Source organism: Anas platyrhynchos, chromosome 14 (genome assembly GCF_047663525.1).
Source record: "Anas platyrhynchos isolate ZD024472 breed Pekin duck chromosome 14, IASCAAS_PekinDuck_T2T, whole genome shotgun sequence".
NCBI lineage: Eukaryota > Metazoa > Chordata > Aves > Anseriformes > Anatidae > Anas > Anas platyrhynchos.
The window spans coordinates 11,342,483-11,353,063 of NC_092600.1; the positions used below are offsets into that span (position 1 = coordinate 11,342,483).

Consider the following 10,581-nt stretch of genomic DNA (forward strand, 5'->3'; position numbering starts at 1 on the left):
TCATTAAATACCAGAACAGTAAAAAATGCCACCTCATTCAGAGAGTTTTCCATCAGTTAAGAAACAATTGCAGTCAAAGCAGGAACAGAGGTGGCAGCAAAGAAGAAACACTTCAGTGAAGGCAGCAAAGTCTCAGTCCCCTTTGGGGCTTTTGAGAAAATCAAGAGAAAAGCCGGCTCCCTGGCTTATCTGATCAGCAATGCTGAAAGATGTTTGAATGGTAAGGAATTGCTGCAATATATCACTGCAATTTGTCTTCTGCACAAAATAATTACTTGAATTCTAGTTTGCTGCCCTCACTGATCTTGGCTGGTTATAAAGACAGAATAACTCCAGTTAGAAGGGACTTCTGGAGGTTATCTTGATCAACGCTAAACTCAAAGTTATTAGAAGAAAAAAAACATATATTCCTATAGGGAATTAAACTGGAAATAAGATCTAGCTTCAGTCTGAAACAGGGGCAAAACATCTCGCTGTGGGTTCCTTCAGCAAATAATGCTTTGTTACATGGCAAAGGAATGAATGCCCAATTTCTTGCTTGGTTAATGATGCTCTCCACAGAAAACTGGCTACTGGCAGTGACTACTGTTTGGATCGGGTTGGACTCCCATCTCCATGCCCAGCAGCAGCCAGCCGTCTCCCACTCCTGCTGCTGGGGCTCAGCATCTCTTTCTGCTTCCTGCATCCAGAGCCTCCTCCAGAGCTGCCTAAGTCTTGCCAAGAAAATGCCTCTTCAGTAGCCATTTGTCAGCAAACTGGGCAGCCTGAGAATCAAAGAATGCTTTTTAGCACCACACCAGGGAATCGTTAATTATTTCTGCACATTCAGTTATTGACAAAAGCAACGTTGGACTGTTAATCCGATGCAGAGAGTGATACTAGTGCAGGTGTAACAGCTCCTATCCATGAAAACCTTTCTCATCAGTCTGTAAGAAAATATATCCAGGATCAATTTGAAGAGTTAAACGTGTAACAGCTGTTTATTTCTTTCCTCCAGGCAAGAGAAAATTCAAGAGCTTACTACCTACTAACAGAAGCCATGGAATTTTTCTAAATAAAATGACAGGAAACTGATACTGGGATACTCTATGTTGTAAAAAAAAATTACAGAACAATCTTAAGTGGAACATACAGAAACCTACTGCCAATCTGAGGTTTCAACTCGCTCAGCAAGAAATAGCCTAGGGAATCTTTGGAGTGCAGTGTAAAGAGGGTCACAACTTCACTGAAATTTGACTTCAGCTTTGAGTCCTGGAACAGTCATAGTGAATAGTATCAAACCCATATATATATATCTTTGGTATGAGAAAGAAAGGCTGCAAATTCATGTTACACTGGGTACATATATATCTGTCCTAATAACAATCTGATATTTACTAGAGATAAACTCAAAGCTTGTCAAGAACAATCTTTTCAAAACAAACTCCATACTAGCAGGTCTGGTAGAAAAATAAAAGCCTTAAAGAACTCAAAAAATGGTTTAGTAACGATTGTTAAGCTGACAGGTTGTGATATTTTGATTTGAACACTGGGTAGAATGAATATACATATGTATGACCCAAGTTATTTAAGGTCTTAGATTATTCATGGATTGTTTGGTGTTTTATATATAGCACACGGTATTAAAAAAATAAATAAATCAGCATCTGTCATTAGAGCCCACACAACTGTATCTGGAAATAGCCCAGTTATTTGCCAGTTTATATTGCAGGGATGGATTGTGTTATCTCAGGGACCACCTGGATGGTAATAGTCAGCAAATATTGCTTTATTGATGGCGACTTGATTGTCAACATTAACGAGCAGATGGAATAATGAAAAATTTATGCTCACATTATCTGATACAGAATGTGCAGCCTCCATTTGACCATCCCATGGTTTACGGATCAAGTCGGCTACAATCTGAACAAAATTATTAGGCAAAAATTATCTAGTGAAAACATGCCAAAATACACATTATTCTCTTAGTGAGCATATTCTACCAGTGCATTACTGCACTATTATGTTATGCACATGTTACTGGCAGAAGAGTATTTCTGAATGTTATCATATTGATATTTTGGTATTTAATTATGTTGCATTTTGTCCTAAAAATAAAAATATGGATGACGAAAAGCCATAGGGGCCATCTTTTCTTCCACTACAAATGTTTCCAAATCATAAAGAGGTCTCAAGAGACCCATCATAAATATATGACAAAAAGAAGCCTAATTACTGGTCCACTGGAACTGAGACCCAAAACCTTATGTACATGAGAGTATGAGCCTCTTCCCTAAATAATTGATACAAGTGCGGTAGTTATGTACATTGTGGCTAGAGGAGAAAGGAAACAGGGAAAAAATCCTATTTTTCCAACTATCTTATTTGACCAGTCTCTCTCCCACAATGCTATTTTTCAGAGGTGATTGATTTGAGCATGGTGAAACATGCCAAAATGCCATGATTTCTCCCTTTATTTGCCATGGGAATTTGGTTCCTGTTGACAAGTTGCAAGTCATTAGCATTGACAATCTGCTTAGGAAACAAAAACGTCCTGGCCCGGATGATTGTTCTGCAAGTTCTTGGTGTTCCAAAAAAAAAAAAAAAAAAAAAAAAAAAAAAAAGCCATTAAAATAATTGGGCTCCTAATTTAGTTGAGCAGCAGCAGCAGTGTGTATTTTATTCACTAGGACAAAGTGTTCTACTTTGAAGAGTTGGGGACACTTGTTGGCCTGGCCCAACGCGAGCTCCAGAGCAGGAGGCCAGGGCAGTTTGGCCCAGGATGAACGATGAATCCTGCCCTCAGAGGTGCTGGGCTTGTGTCAATAACCAGTGCCAAGGCTCCAGCAACCCACTGCCAAAGCCAGCAACAGGCCTGAAAAACACTCATAGAAATACATCCTCTCAGCCCCGGTTATCCGTGGGACAAAAAAAGCAGGTGCTTTTGTTATGGCTCTTGGACAACAGGAATTGCTGGTCCTCTTTTTCTCTGGGGCAGAGAAAGGGCATCTTTTTCTCTGCAGGCAATGTGGGTGCTGTTACCCCACCAGTAACAAGCTATGATGCTGCCAACATGAGGCCAGGATATTTGCCTTTATGTAAAGGAACCAGTCTCTAGCCAGAAGTACTGTTTTCTTCCCCTCAGAAACACTCTGCAATTAGAAGAAAGGAGAAAAAAATAAAAATAGGAACCTCCAGATCTTGATAGCTAAAAGAGATGAACAACCATCACAGTTCTGCTAATGGCAATCTCAAATCATCCTTAACTGACTGCGGTACTGCTGCTGTGGGAACTCTGCTGGCAGCAGGCTCACCTTTCTTATCAGAAATAATGAAAGCCCTTTGGTCACTTCGATGCCAAGCCTGGAAAACCATGCTATTTAGTTCTTAAAAAAAAAAAAAAAAAAGGAAGCCCTACACAAAGCTGTGGGGCTTCCTTGCCAGCAGCAGCCAGCCCCTTGGTGGGCAGCTGATCCCACACAGCGGTGCAGCACCAATCCCACCACCATCCCTCCACCATCCCAGGGCTGCTCTGATTTCCAGAGCCCCAAATATGAGGCTCCCAATGCTGCTCCTATTTCCTGGAGGTTCGTTGTCCAGGCTACATAAGCCTCACTGCAGGGCAGGTTACTTGCAATAAACAGCTTTTTTTTTTGAGACTGATTTAATGCCTAACCATCTCTCCAGTTATTAATATAGCGAGGGTGGAGGTTTATTGCTGTGTATACTGCAGACCGATAAAGATTATCACTTAATTAATTTGCAACTGGCGTGTCATTAGGCTTGGAGCCAAATGCTCTGTTTTATCAGTGTGAATAAACACTCTGGAGTAATTTCTCAATGAGTCTCTCTTAAATGGAGTTCTAAAGGAAAACCTTTAGACATAAACTGTCTTGAAAGTAAAAAGATCAAACACCACTTTTTTTTTGTGGTTGGTAAAACTTTTTTTAAAACAAAACAAAACAAAAACCCAACCACCTGGTTTCTCCTCTGGCCCCATCATCTGCATCTTGTTTTAAGACAGTGCTTGCAGAGAGTGTTCATCCTTCCCAGATTTTGGCCATTAACCTTCGAGGGCACTTCTGTCTTCCTACTTTCTCAGCATGGCATTATGGCTTCTCTTGCACTTTCAGTTCCTGACCATGGGCAGTGAAGGACTCTCCCTTGCTGCTGACTGTTTTGAAGGGAGCAGGCAGTTTATAGAAAATAAAACCACAGGGGTTGGTGGTGACAATACATTTGAAAAGAAGGCAAATTTTGGGAGGCATTGGCCAGAATCATTTTATATTTGTACAAAAGGCAGAAAGCTTCTGTCACCTGCTGCAAATGATGTTAAACTTAACTTTCCCTGAAGTGCTGCACATCCAGAAACAAGAGCAGATGGCGTGGAGGCTGGCAGTTTGGAGTTCTTCACCTGGGAGGGGAAGGGGAAAAGATTCAAAAATAAGGGAAGGACGGGACCTTTTTGACACTTCATTGTTGTCAGCTGAGCAATATTTAAAGCTTACTTCATCTGAGAACAGGCAAGACCAACATCTCTCTTCCCTGTACTGCACCTCACAGTTTTAAGGCTGTGTTCTTGCTGCCCAGGTCCGTACCATGTGATGCCATATGGCACAGGTTTGTGTTATTTGCACCTTCCTTTAGCAGAGCAGTGCCAGGGGTGAGTATGACTTCATCTAGCCCTTCCTTCCAGGAAGAATCACTCCTTGGCACCACAGTGAGATATTCCAGGATTCTGCAGTGAGGCTGGGAGCAAACCTCTGTGAGATACACAGCACAGAAGCATTCCGAAAACTTGGCAGCACCTCCAGCTTCTCTTTTAGCTAGAGGCTCTTTCATTGAAGATGCTCAAGCACCATGAAGTGGGCGCTGTCACTGTGCCCGCTTGGGTGTAACACAGGATCCTCAAGGAGTATCTGCACATTTGTAGAGCTGCCATCATTTCAAGGTGTAGCAGTGCTGGGAGAGAGAATTGTGCCCTGGGCTAATGTTTTTTTGCAACAGTGCTTCACGAACAGTCTTCCAAATCAGCCCATAATTTATTATGGGAAGGGAACTTGGCCCTCTGTGGAACTGGCTTCTATATCTTAAACAAACTGGTTAAAGAAAAGCAACATCTCATCTTTGCATTGGAAGACATCCCAGCGCAAGGTCTGTTTGCCTTGCTTTGGAAACTGTGGCTGAAAAGGAATTTGTGAAGAGGAGCAGCAAAAAGAGATTTGGAGCAGCATGGATCCGGCTGACACCTCCATCTGCCTGGCAGGTCAGGCCATGCTGACACAGGGATGCTCTCAGCCAGGCTGCCAGCTCCTACTGCAGGGCGAGCAGTCAGGCACAGGGCAAGATCACTGCCCATAACACCCTGTCCCAGCACAGGACTTTAGGGGACAACCAAGGCAAACAGACACAGACCAGATGTGGGATGTATTGACAGATTCTGACTTGCCTCCTCCATCCTTTCCTTTAGAATGGTAGTGTTATTTTTCTGGGAAAAAAAATATATATATATATTAGTAGTAGTAGTAATAATAATAATATTAATAATGGCTTGGGCTAGTAACGTGGCACCTCCATTGTGCTTAGAATAAGATGTCAAATAGGATCTGTGCACTTTCCACTGCTGAACATAGGAGTGGGCTTACACACTCATGTTAGAGATGGCAGCATGAGTTCAACAGGATTAGTAAGCTTGAAATCCTATTAGCCATATGTACATATTCACAGTCTTTTATGCAGCTGGGCAGGGCAGTATTTGAGTTCAGTTGGCTTTTCTTGCTTCTCACAGTAGGAACACCAGGATAGCATGGTGGCATCACCAGCTCTGTGCCTCCTTCATGCCTAAGGGTAGCCAATGTAGAAAAAAAAACAATAATAATGCATCTGCATCATTTATAAATTAACATTTGCACTGGCCTCATGATGGATCTGTTTTTCTCTTATTTATTCTGCTTGCCACAAAGACTTTGTGCTCCCTAAACTGTGTTAGACTTGAGAGCAAAATCAGACCAAGCAGATGGCTTGGTCAGCCCTGCCTACCTCTTGTCTGTACCCAAATCACCAGTAACTGCTTGCATCCCCACAGCTTTGTGTTTGCTCTCACCTGTGGAGGAGACAAGTCTCCAGTAGAATGACCCCAATGCCCCCGATCTAACTGTAGGGCTCAGAAAGCAATGACTAATTCATTTCTCGTCAGGGCTTCCCCCTGCTGCTTATTTCTCCAACTCCTCTCTTTCCTCTGAGATAGTTTGATCTTTGAAAAGATCAAAACACTGCAGGAAAAAGTGTTTTGAGGGCTTTTGTTCTTTATATACACTCAAGGTTGGTAAACCTCCCCAGACTGCTGCACAGGGAATGAGTGTGAACCACTCTTGTGGAGCAGCCCTGCTTGGAACAAGCTGCGTTTGTCCTTCCAGTGACCATGGAGGTGACAAATTGAAAGTAAAGCACACATTTCTTGCATTGTAAATCATTGTTGTTATACTCTGCTGGCTTCAATGGTCTGGAGAAAGCAGAGAGAAACAAGGGGTTCACCCAGATTGTCCTCCACAAAAACTCTAATCGCAGCAGGCGAACTACATCTTATGCTGTGTGAAGAGAGGGTGAAGCTGTGACATGACCATGGTCTACCAGTAACCACAAGAGAAAAATGGCAAAGCAAGGGCTGCTCAGCTAAGTAGAAAAAAGCATAACAAAATACTGCTGGTATTTGTGAAGTAGCCAAAGCAAGTAAAATGTGAAACTAAGCAAACAGCATGGTGCAGTGTGCTCTCCCCTGCGTGCACCCTGCTGATGTACAGCACATCAGCACTGGGAGGTATTCTCACCTGGAGCTCCTTGCCAACGCTATTTTTCTTCTTCACCCAGAAAATCATCTGTAAAAAGGAACATCCCCAGCTGGTGACTGCCAGGGGAGGGTGGGGAAGCTGTGAGCTGTCCCCACCTCATGCTGCTGCCTGATGCAACCTTGGAAAGCCTCATAGCCACTCACCTCCTGCAGCCAAGGAGCAGTGCTGCCAGAGAGCTTTTATTGCGTGTCTCAGGCAGCAATAAAACCTTGTACACCTGAACGTCGGATGCCTGACTGATGATCAACACCTGGGAAAACCACTTGTTAAGCCTTTAATTATGACAATCTGGGGGAACTGCTAAATGTACCGCTATCATTTGCATAAGCCTCGGTAGCATCCTCTTGGGTGTGTTAGACTAGCAGCAAAGTCCTGGGTGATGCCACTACTTTCTTAGTCACTTAAAGGCTGGTTGTGAGCCCTGCCCATGACTCCTGGTGTAGCACAAAAAGGGACTCTCACCTCGAGCAAGAGGCACTGCTGCAGCAGCACCGTGGTGTCACAGCACCAGCTGAGCTGTGGCTGGGCTCCAGCATGCCAGGCTTCTCCCCATCCTTTTGTCCTGATTCCCAGGCGTGTGGCAATCAGGCTGTCCCCTGGAGAAACAGGGTGTAAATTGCTAATTAATGCCTCCCAGCTGCACAAAATTCAAGCCCATTTGTGCATGACAGAGATGTGTAGCACGAGCTCCCCTGAGAGAGGTTCCATAATCTGCTACTAATCACTGAGGCTTCAAAACCATTTAGAAGGACGTCCCTGTGACTTGTCCCCATGCAGACATCAATTATATTCTCTCCAATGCTGTGGCCTCAAAGACTGCAGCACAGGGGGAGCTTCTGAACACTTATCCCCCTGCCCTGACACCCAGCTTGCTGTTTTGTAGGTGGCTACGTTATTTAAGGTAGTGCCTGATGTTCAGAGAATGGTTGAGGGAATTTTATGGGCAGGCAAACAGAGACTGGGACACTGTTAAAGGCAGAAGGCATTGCACTTTTCCAGGACATCACATAAAGAAGGGCAGCAGTCTGCAGTAGCAAGTCAAGGTTTAATGCTGTTAATGCCCTCTTACATGTGGTACAGATGTTTGAGGAGATCCTGGCCAGGATTGGACCCGGTGTGTTAAGCGCCAGTCAGATACAGAGGATGTGACATTTGTTTCCACTAAAAAACTCACATAAGAGTTTTTTAAGCCAACAACCTGAAACCATAGATAAACAAACCCACCCCCCTCCCTGGGTAATTCTTGTGTGTGAGGGCAGTGCTGAGACATTTAAAAACTTTAATACTTTAGCAAATGTAAAATGTTTACTATAAGCACTTTTTAAAATAGAGGCAGCCAGTAAATCTCATACACTTCTGGCTCTAGCTCAGCTTGGTGAGACATTCATATGGCAAGAAACACGTCCCGGCAAGCATAATCAGGGACATTGGAGGAAATCGGATTTTTAATTACTTCTGGCATTTCAGTGCCGTTGGTTGCCAGCGGCCAGCCTCCTAGAAAATGACATCACTGCGATCGCAGAAAAATGCCAGTCTGTGAAACCAGTCTGCCAGCCTGTTCTCCTGCCACTGGGAGGAGGCTTCTCTCTGTCTATTTATCTATCTTTTAAACTTTAGAACTTACGATTTACTGACTACATTTATCTTCTTACTAAGAAAAAAAAAAAGCCTCTAATTTTATGCCTGCAATCAACCATGGGCATACATTTTCCCAAGCAATCAACTACACATGGCAGCATTTAGCTGTGCATTAGCATTTACAGATAACTTTCCATACATCCAGTGTTTTCCCAAGTAATTGAGAATTTCTTCACTGACTATGCTTTTATGAAGGCAGTCTGATTAATTTCTTTAATTAGTTGGCAATCATACAGCATCATTTTATTTAAAAATGTACAAATATCGAAGATTTGAGGGTTCACAGTAAGACAGTGGCATCTTTGTGCATTTTGAATGTGGAAGTTGCGTTTTTTTTCACAGGTGAAGGGGAAATAAATGCACCTTGGTCCCTGGGGACCTGACCTTTCCCCTGCACAACCAAGAAGCCCTGCAGCACACAGGCAGGATCGCACTGCCAAGGCTGGAGATGGGCTGGAGAGCCTGGATGCAGTGAGGAATGTCCCGAGCCAGGGCTAACACTCCCTCTTTTTTCATGAGAACCAAAGCAAATATTTTAAAAGTTAGTTATTTGTCCCAAGAGATTAATTGCCAGCCAAAAATGAGATTTTAAAGCTATTGGTGTTGCCAATATGAAATGCTCTGTTTGTGCAGATATTCTGATGACACCTTAATGGTTTGTTACTTATCTCTCTGATCAGTGGGACTCGGTACGTTCTGCTCTTCGTGTCACTGGTAATTTAGGGAAATCAGTCCTTACTCTGCCTTTGTAAACAAGATTTTTTTTTTCCTTGTGATTTGTGTTGATTTTGGTTGTGATCCTCTAAGAAGCAGACACAGCTCTTTGGGCTCAACCTGAAATTCTTCAGGAGCTCCTGGAGTGTACCTCTGCTGAGTGCTTCTCTGGCAAACATTCGCTCTGCAGGTTTGCTTTTTCTTTCTTTCCTTTCACTTGAGAGAAGGATCAGAGGTGATATCAGCAGGCTCCTGCATTTTATCCCATGTTACTTTAGGGCTCTTCAAGTCCAAAAATGTGAAGGAAAAGCTTAGCAGAGAATCTTCTCCATGGTGTTATAGACCTTCTGTAAGATCCTTCATTGGGGACATTAAAGCTAAAACCACCTTTCCTTTCCCTAAGGTGCCTCCCTGAAGCTCACTCCTGGACCACAAGCCCTGAGAGCTGTCACAAACCCACCCGTGCCTCTCCATGCCTTGGGCCCGACCCTTCCTTGTTGTCTGCACTCAGGTTTGCCCGGCCACCTCCATGGAAGTCATTGCTGCAAAGCTGGGAGCTTGGCTCTTGCCCTGTGCATGTGTGGGAGGGCGTGTTGGTGTTGAAACTATTCTACTCCTCCATCGGTATTCTATTTATTTTTAAAATAAATAAAAATCATGTGAGCCGTTACGCATTATTTAATCATCAGAGAGCTAGTTAACAAGTGAAAATGTGGGGCTGAGCCAGCTACAAAATTCTTGGAAGTAATTCAGCAATTGCAATGGAAGGAAAATACCCCAGGGCAGATCTTCCCAGAGGGGGAATGCAGTTTTGATTCTGCTCAGCTTCCTTTAAGCAAATGAGGATTATCATCTGGATGGATATCTTCAAAGGATAGCCAAAGTGGAGCTCTAAATAAAGGTATGGAGCTGCTTTCACAATGGGATCTCATTTCTTTTGGAAGCATTTCAGATGATAAGCTACACTGCAGCGAACCTCAGAGATCCAGGCTCTCTGTGTGTCAGGGTTTAGCTGGTACAGAACCACTCTCCCTTCACCCAGCCTGTTACATCGCTGACACTTAACGCATCCACCTATTAATTCGCTTTTGTAGTGCATGATAATGAAACTCAGGAGGACTCAGGGACATCTTTTTGAGCACAAGGGCTGGAGGGAAGGAGTCCAGCCCCAGCTCTCAGGTGCATTGGGAGCAGTGGCTCTGTCTGTACTCCAGGTGAGGCTCCCCTTGTACACCAAGATTTGCAAGCACAGCCTGCTGTGGCTTCTGCCCCACTGGGGCCCGGGATTGTGTTTGTCTTTCAAGTAGCCCTGGAGGCAGCCAGGGACTGGGCGTGGAGAGCCTCTTGCTGGCATCGCTGGCCACCCAGGCCCTGGAGAGGCTGCTGGTGCCTGGGACCTCTG

General features: G+C 43.9%; 1 long non-coding RNA gene across 4 annotated transcripts; it reads right to left on the reverse strand.

The window, feature by feature from the left end:
- Positions 1 to 1,083: 1,083 nt before the first annotated feature.
- On the reverse strand, positions 1,084 to 6,964 carry LOC106017492 (uncharacterized). 4 transcript variants are annotated; one of them, XR_011803398.1, is made up of 4 exons: positions 6,807 to 6,964; positions 4,488 to 5,820; positions 4,297 to 4,393; positions 1,084 to 3,131 (listed from the first exon to the last, which is right to left on the reverse strand). It is a non-coding gene; the product is annotated as an uncharacterized lncRNA (long non-coding RNA). The 4 variants fall into 4 exon arrangements; XR_002402941.4 differs by having other exon boundaries at positions 1,085 to 3,131; positions 4,297 to 5,820; XR_002402943.4 differs by lacking the exon at positions 1,084 to 3,131 and having other exon boundaries at positions 4,187 to 4,393.
- Between the last annotated feature and the right edge of the window lie 3,617 nt (positions 6,965 to 10,581).